Here is a 10,960-nt window from a genome sequence, read left to right as displayed (position 1 = left end):
AACTTCTGTCACAGAAAGCTTGACATAGGGAAAGTGATCTTGCTACAGAAGCATTAGCTTACATCTTAAAATCTTAATATTTTGGAAAGTAGAGAACCTGAATACTTCATACTTTGTATATCGTATATAGATGCCTTATGTTTTGAAGTTTCCAACTATCATATGTCCACTCTCCTTGAACTCATTTTCATGGTTCAGTGACAACTTGAGAAAAAGATAACGATATTTTTAGTACCAGTATTCTTAATTATAATATCTCTCTTATAATGAGTAATAGGATAACTTTATTTTCAATGTGCATACCTTGCAAGGTCCTCATGCCTGTCAGACAATTTTCACTTGACCTCAACCTCATTTCAGTGAATAAGATTAAGTTTTGGTGGTCAAGTCCATATTATATATCAGATACTATAAGCATCAGGTCTAGTGTATTTAGTGTATGGAAGGATTGTAAGGTGTACATGTCCAGCTGGCAGGTGCCATCTTACCTTGACCTCATTTTTATGGTTCAGTAGTTATAGTTAGTTTTTGTGTTTTGATCTGTTTTTATACGACAGCAAAAAAAAGTTGCGTTCTTATGTAAAAGGTGATTTCTGGACAGTCAAATAATAACAAGTCCAATTCATCTTAGTCTAGGGTTCTTTATTCAACAATGATGTAATCATATAATTATTACAAACCCTACAAAATATAACAAGATACATATTAAACACATTAATCTAAAACTACTATATCATACTATGTTACAGTTATTATAACATTACTGCAGATCAACATAAAATGAGAACATTGAATGTTTATAGTTCTTATACAATATCAATACACAAGGTGACATGACATGCCTGATGATAATTAACACTTGCAAATATTCACTCATCGTTCATATACAATCATCAGCTTTGACAATTTAACATACTACTATAATGTCAAGATCATATAATACTATTTCAATTAACTAAATAGATATATGTAAATCCATATTCTACAAATAACCATAGCATATATATATCAACGGTAGATAACTCTATATCATATCAAATGTTCTTCACTGTCTTACATGAACACTATATATAATGCTATTTCAAGTATACATAAACTCACCAGTCTGTGGAACTGAGTTTAATAACTAACATCAACAGTCTACACAATACTAACAGTAACGATCTTCATACTTCTACAGTAATGGTAACAGAGGTTCACATCAAATATGGTTCTGTAAACAATGTATGACAATAATAAGTAATCTGACTTTAATATCTTAAAGGCATTATACAATTCATAATAAATTATACTAATCTTTATCTTTCATCTCGAATTCACAATTATAAATAAGTAATCTTATTTCAATACTAAAAACATAAAGTACAAGTACAATTGTACTGTTAATTACATCACATTGGATATACCAATGTCATTTCATGACTACATGACAAAAGGTCAAGGTCATTCATAAAAATAGATTAAATCTCTCTTTCTAACATTTATACTAAAATCTCTCAAATAAATCAGATTCAAACAACACTCAAAGCACACTCTTTCATAGGGCTGGGAATCTTACTAAAATGAATGTAATAAACATTCATTTCAAAGTTAAGGATCCAGTTCATCCAAGACACCTCAAAGAGTACAAAATGTAACTTACCATATAAAGTCATGATGTCCTGTTCCAGAATGAATTCCTTCACTATACTAATCCATAGAACTTATGGAACTACTAAGCAAACACAATATAAAGTCTATGAGCACAAAGTGCATCAAAACAATCGAATATATCAGGATCACAACAAAGACATCAATCCTCCATTACTGTTTTCAAAACTACCACCAAAACTGGGGGCAAGGCTTAATAAACCAATCAGAATACAAGAAAACCTATACACTCTAGTGAACAGTGAGTACTGATAGTAAAATCAATAATAGGTAAATGCTACAAGGTAAACAGTTAGATTTATTGATCAATGAATAAGCAATAGGCAATCAATAGGCAATCAATAGAATAAAGGTAAACTAAGTAAACTACTCTGCAAATGAAAGAATATAATTAATGATGTCTCAGAATAACCTATGAAACATATAAAATATATAAATGATTAATATGATAAAAATCCACTCTACCACATCCTCCCCTCTGTTGGATAATGTCTTCCATGACATCAAAAATATCTCTCCTCCTCCTGAGAAAAAATATGACGTCCTCGTAATCAATACTGATCGTCTGTAAAGTATGCCATCACTTCTCAGAGGCAATCTTCAAAAGGCTTGCTAGAATCTGATCCTCCATGCCTTTGAAAGTACCACTAGAAGCAATATCCTTCAGATAATCGGCTCTACTCTTCCAGTCAGGTTGTGGCTGACTCTTCTTGGATACTACAAAATCCTTATACTTCGTGGTAGCTGTCGATGTTCTGGCACGTACAGATCTTCTCGGTTGAACTTCTATCCATGGTGTTTCAATGTCCGGTTGACTTACATTATCTACTGTTTCATCAACAGTGTCGTCTTGCCCAGGTTCCTCTGTATCATCAAGTAATGAAATGTCAGCTTCTTGATGTTCGGTCTCTGACACTTCATCAGGCTCAAGTACTGGATCAACTGTATTACTCTCTTCAGATGGAAGGTCGTCACCCTCAATTCTAGTATCTTGCTGTTCAGCAACGTGTTCCTGATCGTCATCATCCTCGTCCTGAACGGTATCATCATCATCCTGCGCTTCTAACTCATCAATAGTACTGTGTGGAGCACTTAAGTCTTCAACATCAGGTTCTGTAACCACATAAACCAAATAATCGTCATCATTTTCTTCATCAGAACTTGTCAGAGTGCTATCATGAAGACTTGGCGTTGGTTGTGGATCTATTTCTTTATTCTTCCTGGGTCTTAATCGTGGTGCAGGAGTAGGTCTAGGCTTCTCCTTTTCTTCATCTTCATCGATGGAAACTGAACCAATAGGCAAAAGAAGGTTCCTATGTAAGGTTCTCTTTCTGCCATGTCCGCTTTCCTTTCTCACTGTAAAGACTGGGATAGTGGAGTTAGGCTGATCTAATATGACGTAGCTGTCATTCTCCCATTTATCAGACAGCTTGTGCTTTCCATCGAAACTCAGAATCTTTACGAGTACTCGGTCGCCTGGATGTAATATGGCTCCACGCACTTTGTTGTCATAGTGTTTCTTCTGACGTCCTTGAGCTATCTTTGCTGAATTCGTAGCTAACTCATAAGATTTCTTCAGTCTTTCTTTTAAATTCTCAACATACTTCGTATTTGTCTTCTGTTCTTTCGTTGTTTCTATTCCTAGTGCAAGATCTATAGGCATGCGTGGTTCTCTGCCAAACATCAGAGCAAATGGTGAAAATCCTGTTGTTTCCTGTTTTGTGCTGTTATATGCGTGAACAATTGGACCAAGGTATGATTTCCAATCGGCTTTCTGGTGATTCTGTAATGTGCCAAGCATACTCAATAATGTGCGATTGAAACGTTCGCATTGGCCATTACCCATGGGATGGTATGGAGTTGTTCTTGACTTCTTGACACCAGTTATACTGCAAAGTTCTTTCATTAAACGACTTTCAAAGTTTCCTCCTTGGTCCGAGTGTATGCGTTCTGGAAGACCATAGTGTACCACGTAGTTATTAAAGAACGCTTCTGCTGTTGTTCTTGCACTCATGTTCCTAGTCGGTATCGCCTGTGCGTATCTTGTAAAATGGTCGGTTATTACCAGGATGTGCTGGAAACCACCTTTCGAAAGTTCTAGTGTAAGGAAATCCATACAAACTATTTCCATTGGTTGTGTTGTTCGGATGTTCGTCAATGGAGCTTTTTGGTTAGGTAGCTGTTTTCTTTTTAAACATCTTGGGCATTTCTGAATCCATTCATCTATATCCTTTGTCATTCCATGCCAATAAAATCTGTCCTTCACTAAAGATGTTGTTCTATCACGACCTTGATGACCCATGTCGTTGTGAAGAGAACGTAGAATTGATGTTATCTGTGAAGTTGGTAAGACAAGCTGATCTTTTGTGTCTCCATTAACAGTTGTTCTACGATAAAGGATTCCATTCTGTATAACCAGTTTGTCAAAGTTGGCGAAGAGCTGGTTATGTGCAGGTGAAGACGGTATATCTTCCTTTCGTGGTTTCTGTCCATGCGATAGATAATCTATCCAAGTTCTTATCACTGGATCACGTAGTTGCTCTTCTCTGATGTCGATCTTTTTGGTTGTTGCTGTATCCACTTTACTAGCAAAATCCTTTGTAGTTACTGCAAGACATTCTACATATGGTTGTCGTTGTATCGAACTACAAATAGCTTTCACACTTTCTGTTGAGATGTTTGTTGGATCTTTAATACTTTCTTTTCCATGTATATCCGGTGTGCAATCTTGTTGACTGATAATCGCTGGTAATCTTGATAACCCATCAGCGTCGGCGTTGTTACGGCCTGGTCTGTATATGATGTTAAAATCAAAGGCAGCTAAAGCAGTAATCCATCTGTGACCTGTCGCATCAAGCTTCGCAGACGTCAATACATACGTTAATGGATTATTATCTGTGTAGACGGTGAACTTGTTTCCCTGCAGATAATCTCCAAACTTCTCTGTTACTGCCCACTTTAGTGCTAGGAATTCCTGTTTATGGACTGGGTAATTCCGTTCTGTCTTTGAGAGACCTCGGCTGGCATAGGCTATAACTCTCTTGTGTTCTCCCTGTTGCTGGTATAAGACGGCTCCAAGTCCTGTCTGACATGCATCGGTGTGCACTTCAAAAGGCTTCTTGTAGTCTGGAAAACCAAGAATCGGCGGTGATGACAAGTGCGACTTCAATGTCTCAAAAGCTTCATTCTGTTCTTTGTTCCAGTGCCAAGATGTTGGTTCTATTGGTTTCTTTTTTCCTCTTGTTTTCTTTTTACATGTCGTTGGCATCAAATCTGTTAAGGGTCGTGCAATCTTTGAAAAATCCCTGATAAATTTCCTGTAATAGCCAACAAATCCCAGGAACTGGCGTACTTCCTCTGGGGTCTTTGGTCTTGGCCAGGTGGCTACTTTTTCCACTTTCTCAGGATCTGGCTCTACACCATCAGTAGAAACAATGTGTCCGATGTACTTAACTCTTCTCTGTAAGAATGAACATTTCTTTGGTGATAACTTAAGTCCTACATCACGGAGTCTCTGGAAAATTCTCTCTAGGCGTACAAGGTGTTCATCTATGGACTTCGAGAAGATAATAAGATCGTCTAGGTAGATGTAACATATACGTGTGTGTAAATCACCTAAGCATTCCTCCATGAATATTTGGTACGTAGCTGGTGCGTTGGAGAGTCCAAATGGAAGTCTGTTGAACTCGAAAAATCCTAACGGTCCAACGGTGAAGGCGGTGCGTTGTTTATGTTCTTCTTCGATCTCTACTTGATGGTACCCGCTCTTCATATCTAGCACTGTAAAATATGTGTTGCCTCCTAAGGAATCCAGAATCTCTTCAATGCGTGGAAGCGAATATGAATCTTTAATGGTCTTTAGGTTAAGCTGACGGTAGTCTACACACATTCTAAGCTTTCCGTCCTTCTTACGTACTAATACTACATTCGATGACCAGGGTGAATGGGATCTTCTTATTACTCCTGCTGATAACAGTTGTTGCAAATGGTTACGGACCTCTTCTAGCATAGATGGTGGTATTCGTCTGTGACGCTGCTTGAAGGGAACATTGTCTATCAAATCGATACGGTGACGTACTGCTGAAGTGTGTCCAATATCATCGTCTCCTTTTGAAAATATATCTTGGTATCTGTGTATGAGCTCTTTTCCTCTTTCATAGTCATCATCAGTTAAATCATCCATCGGTAATTTAATATCCTTCATAATATCTTTAAATTCTTTTTCCTCCGGTGTAACAATATCTTCAATGTCAACTGGTTGAATTTCGCAAATGAGAGCTCGTGGTTGTAGTGTAACGGTTCTTGTTGTGACGTTTGATATGTGTATTGGTATACTTCCTCGTTGTTGACAATCGTAAGTAATTACTGTTGGCATGATATCTAAATCTTCTGGTAAAGCTGAATTAATAGTTGGTTATAGTATAGCACACATTTGTTGTTGTTGAAGCTGTTTGTCCAAATATCCATTGATTACAACTTGAGAGTTAGCTGGTATTGTAATCGCGTGTGTTTCGGCGGATTTCACAACTGCTAATCGGTTATGACATCTTTCCAATTCCTTGTTTCTAAGATTCATGCAACGGAATGCCAAATACCATGGAGTGTGTAGATTAGCTTCTTGTAAATACCTTGGTCCAGTGTTCTGTTCTACCTCCTGCATTACAACTGACATGATGTTTGTTCCTATCAATAATGGTACGGTTATGTTGTATTCGCTATCCGGTATTACTAGAAATATGCCTGGATATGATGATCTTGTAGAAGATATTCCATGTAGTTGAAGGTCTGCTTCGATGTAACCAAGATAAGGCATTGATAGTCCGTCTGCACATTCTATCTTCAATATACGGGTAAGTGATTCAATCGGTGTAGATCTCATGTGTCTGTTGTAAAATGACTCGCTGATTGTTGAAACCGATGATCCTGTATCCAGCAATGCTTTTGTATCTATTCCATTTATACTGATGGAAACTTCATTTGCCGGTCCGCATAATCTATCTTCTTTGTTGTTTGTAGTTGGTGCTGGTTGATAATCATTCGTAACTAGTTGATAATTCATGGCTCGATCAAATTTCCTAGAGTTATCCAGTCTTACTTTACATCCAATGGCAATATGGCCAAGTTGTCCACATCTCCAGCATGTTTTCTGATGTTTCTCTCTTCTCTTATTCATATCCAATGGTCTATATGCTATAGTTTCATCTGGTGTTTGGTGTATCAGATTTGTCTTGGTATGCTTACCGTTGTTGATCAATTGCTCTTGTCGTTTCTCTAGAAGTTCAATCGGTGACATCAACTGCTTAACTACAATTTCCAGTTCGTTCTTATCCTTCTTCCTTGGTGCATTCGCTCTCTTAGCTGGTATTGGTTTCTTTTGAATTTGAGGTGTGTTTTCTTTGGTATATTCCTTCTGTTGATGTTCCAATTCTCGCATCGCCAATAAAAGATGGTTGAAATCCTTGATCGTATCAAACTTGTATCCTGAAATTCTCTTGAGTTCCGGTTTTAATCCTTTCCAAAACATTGATCGTAACATATCTTCTGCATCTTCCTCAAAAATCTTTCCTTGACGGCGTGCTTTGTTGTAAATGTCTTCTAAGCGACATCCCCAGGTGGAAACATCTTCATCTTGTTCCTGTCTGGCTGTGTAAAACTGTGCCAATAACGCTTCCTTTGGATCTACAATTCCATAAATGCTATCCATCTTGTCGATGATGTCGTCGACAGTAGCTTTAGGGCCTAACCGCATGACTATCTTGCTAGGTTCTCCTCTAAGTGAACGTCTAATGGCCTGAGCAATTACTTCATGTGCATAGTTTTCTATGATAAGACATAACACTTGGTACCTCCATACTTCGTAGGTGTTGTCTCCTTTATTGTCTCCGGAAAAGGTAGGAATCTTTGGTATATATCCAGTATATAATGATTTCTGAGTTGAGAACTCCTTCATCCAATCTTTAAATGCATCTGGAGATTCTGCATTTGGCTTCATATGCATATCCTTGAAGGCAGAAATGATGTTCCGAACTTCCTCTTCTGTTAAATCAACTGATGTATCCATGATAATAGACAACTGATAAAAAATCAGTGTAAGAAAAAATAATCTGAAAGCAATATACTCAAAAGTCATGAGATCTAGTGCTAAAGTAAAATAAGAATTAGAGTGGTGAAAACAATGATAGTAACCTGAAATAAGAATTGTCTGATTAACATTAGTTGGGCGCCAATGTAAAAGGTGATTTCTGGACAGTCAAATAATAACAAGTCCAATTCATCTTAGTCTAGGGTTCTTTATTCAACAATGATGTAATCATATAATTATTACAAACCCTACAAAATATAACAAGATACATATTAAACACATTAATCTAAAACTACTATATCATACTATGTTACAGTTATTATAACATTACTGCAGATCAACATAAAATGAGAACATTGAATGTTTATAGTTCTTATACAATATCAATACACAAGGTGACATGACATGCCTGATGATAATTAACACTTGCAAATATTCACTCATCGTTCATATACAATCATCAGCTTTGACAATTTAACATACTACTATAATGTCAAGATCATATAATACTATTTCAATTAACTAAATAGATATATGTAAATCCATATTCTACAAATAACCATAGCATATATATATCAACGGTAGATAACTCTATATCATATCAAATGTTCTTCACTGTCTTACATGAACACTATATATAATGCTATTTCAAGTATACATAAACTCACCAGTCTGTGGAACTGAGTTTAATAACTAACATCAACAGTCTACACAATACTAACAGTAACGATCTTCATACTTCTACAGTAATGGTAACAGAGGTTCACATCAAATATGGTTCTGTAAACAATGTATGACAATAATAAGTAATCTGACTTTAATATCTTAAAGGCATTATACAATTCATAATAAATTATACTAATCTTTATCTTTCATCTCGAATTCACAATTATAAATAAGTAATCTTATTTCAATACTAAAAACATAAAGTACAAGTACAATTGTACTGTTAATTACATCACATTGGATATACCAATGTCATTTCATGACTACATGACAAAAGGTCAAGGTCATTCATAAAAATAGATTAAATCTCTCTTTCTAACATTTATACTAAAATCTCTTAAATAAATCAGATTCAAACAACACTCAAAGCACACTCTTTCATAGGGCTGGGAATCTTACTAAAATGAATGTAATAAACATTCATTTCAAAGTTAAGGATCCAGTTCATCCAAGACACCTCAAAGAGTACAAAATGTAACTTACCATATAAAGTCATGATGTCCTGTTCCAGAATGAATTCCTTCACTATACTAATCCATAGAACTTATGGAACTACTAAGCAAACACAATATAAAGTCTATGAGCACAAAGTGCATCAAAACAATCGAATATATCAGGATCACAACAAAGACATCAATCCTCCATTACTGTTTTCAAAACTACCACCAAAACTGGGGGCAAGGCTTAATAAACCAATCAGAATACAAGAAAACCTATACACTCTAGTGAACAGTGAGTACTGATAGTAAAATCAATAATAGGTAAATGCTACAAGGTAAACAGTTAGATTTATGGATCAATGAATAAGCAATAGGCAATCAATAGGCAATCAATAGAATAAAGGTAAACTAAGTAAACTACTCTGCAAATGAAAGAATATAATTAATGGTGTCTCAGAATAACCTATGAAACATATAAAATATATAAATGATTAATATGATAAAAATCCACTCTACCACACTTATAATGGTATGATGTCGTCGTCTGCGTTGTCCGAAGACACATTTGGTGTCCGGACCATAACTTTAGTTAAAGTGAATTGATCTCTATGAAATATAAGAAGAAGGTTCAATACCACAAAAGGAAGGTTGGGATTGATTTTGGAGATGATGGTTCCAACCGTTTGGGAATTAGGGGCCCAAAAGGGGCCCAAAACAAGCATTTTTCTACTTTCAGGATATCCTCTTGTGTATAAGTATTTCAATTGCTCTGAAATTGTACCACAATGTTTTACACCACATGTAAAAGGTTTGGATTGATTTTGGTCCAAAAAGTTATGTATTTGGGGAGAAAAAAGGGGCCAAAATAAGCATTTTTGTAGTTTCTAGTCAATAACTTTGTTTAAGAGAATGGATCTCTATGAAATTTAATAAGAAGGTTCAATACCACAAAAGGAAGGTTGGGATTGTTTTTGGGGATGATGGTCCCAACAGTCTTGAAATTAGGGGCCCAAAAGGGACCTTAAACAAGCATTTTTTTACTTTCAGGATATCAACTTGTGTATAAGTACTTCAATTGCTGTGAAATTGTATCACATGGTTTTATACCATAGGTAGAAGATTTGAATTGATTTTGGGGGTTATGGTCCCAAGGGTGTAGGAATTTGGGGCCAAAAAAGAAGCCCAAATAAGCATGTTTGTAGTTCCCAGTCAATAACTTGTGTTTAAGTGTATAAACCTCTCTGAAAATATACCACAAGTTTCCGTACTACAAAGGGATGGTAATGGGGTGTTATGGCTCAAATCAGTTAGCAATTAGGGGCAAAAAAGAGAAAAGCAAAGGGGGTTTCTGGTTAAAGAACAATTTAGACAATTTAAAAGCAGTGTAAGGGAGGTAGGTCAATTCCATTTAAAGAATTTTACTGTAATATAAATGTTTGATTACCTCCCTTACACTGCTTGAAAATTATGTATTAAGAAATGATGATTGTCTTGAGATGATTAGTTGTAAATTTATATTTAGACATGTTAGAAGATTAATTAATACTAATTTTAACCATGACTGTATGTCATTTTATATTTTGATATTTTATTATGTATTAAAATGAGTAACCAGTAGGTATTTTTGCAAACTCTTTTTGAGGGGATTAATATTCAACAGCATAGTGTATTGCTCAAAAGCAAAAATATTTGTTCGGTTCATTAGACCATATTTATTCTGTGTCAGAAACCTATGCTGTGTCAACTATTTAATCACAATCCAAATTCAAAGCTGTATCAAGCTTGAATGTTGTGTCCATTTTTCCCCCAACTGTTCAGGGATCGACCTCTGCAGTCTTATAAAGCTGTGTCCTGTGGAGCATCATGTTCTTATGCTGTATGGGTACTATATTTGGGTATGGATTGATTGTAAGATGTACATATTCAACTGGTAGGTGTCCTCTGACCTTGACCTCATTATCATGATTCAGTGGTTAAAGTTAAGTTTTTGAGTTTTGGTCTTTTTATTAAGTTGTACCCTTGTCTGTCTGTATGTACATCCATACATCCCCCCAAAAAAACT

At 35.8% G+C, this 10,960-nt stretch overlaps 2 long non-coding RNA genes across 2 annotated transcripts; both read right to left on the bottom strand.

Annotated features, from left to right (window-relative positions):
• Positions 1-604: 604 nt before the first annotated feature.
• On the bottom strand, positions 605-1,939 carry LOC134708312 (uncharacterized). The gene is made up of 3 exons (XR_010105827.1): positions 1,643-1,939; positions 1,102-1,213; positions 605-681 (listed from the first exon to the last, which is right to left on the bottom strand). It is a non-coding gene; the product is annotated as an uncharacterized LOC134708312 (long non-coding RNA).
• Positions 1,940-7,868: 5,929 nt separating this feature from the next.
• LOC134705515 (uncharacterized) lies at positions 7,869-9,238 on the bottom strand. The gene is made up of 3 exons (XR_010105584.1): positions 8,942-9,238; positions 8,401-8,512; positions 7,869-7,980 (listed from the first exon to the last, which is right to left on the bottom strand). It is a non-coding gene; the product is annotated as an uncharacterized LOC134705515 (long non-coding RNA).
• Between the last annotated feature and the right edge of the window lie 1,722 nt (positions 9,239-10,960).

Source organism: Mytilus trossulus, chromosome 2 (genome assembly GCF_036588685.1).
Source record: "Mytilus trossulus isolate FHL-02 chromosome 2, PNRI_Mtr1.1.1.hap1, whole genome shotgun sequence".
Lineage (NCBI taxonomy): Eukaryota > Metazoa > Mollusca > Bivalvia > Mytilida > Mytilidae > Mytilus > Mytilus trossulus.
This window is presented reverse-complemented; position numbering and strand designations above follow the sequence as displayed.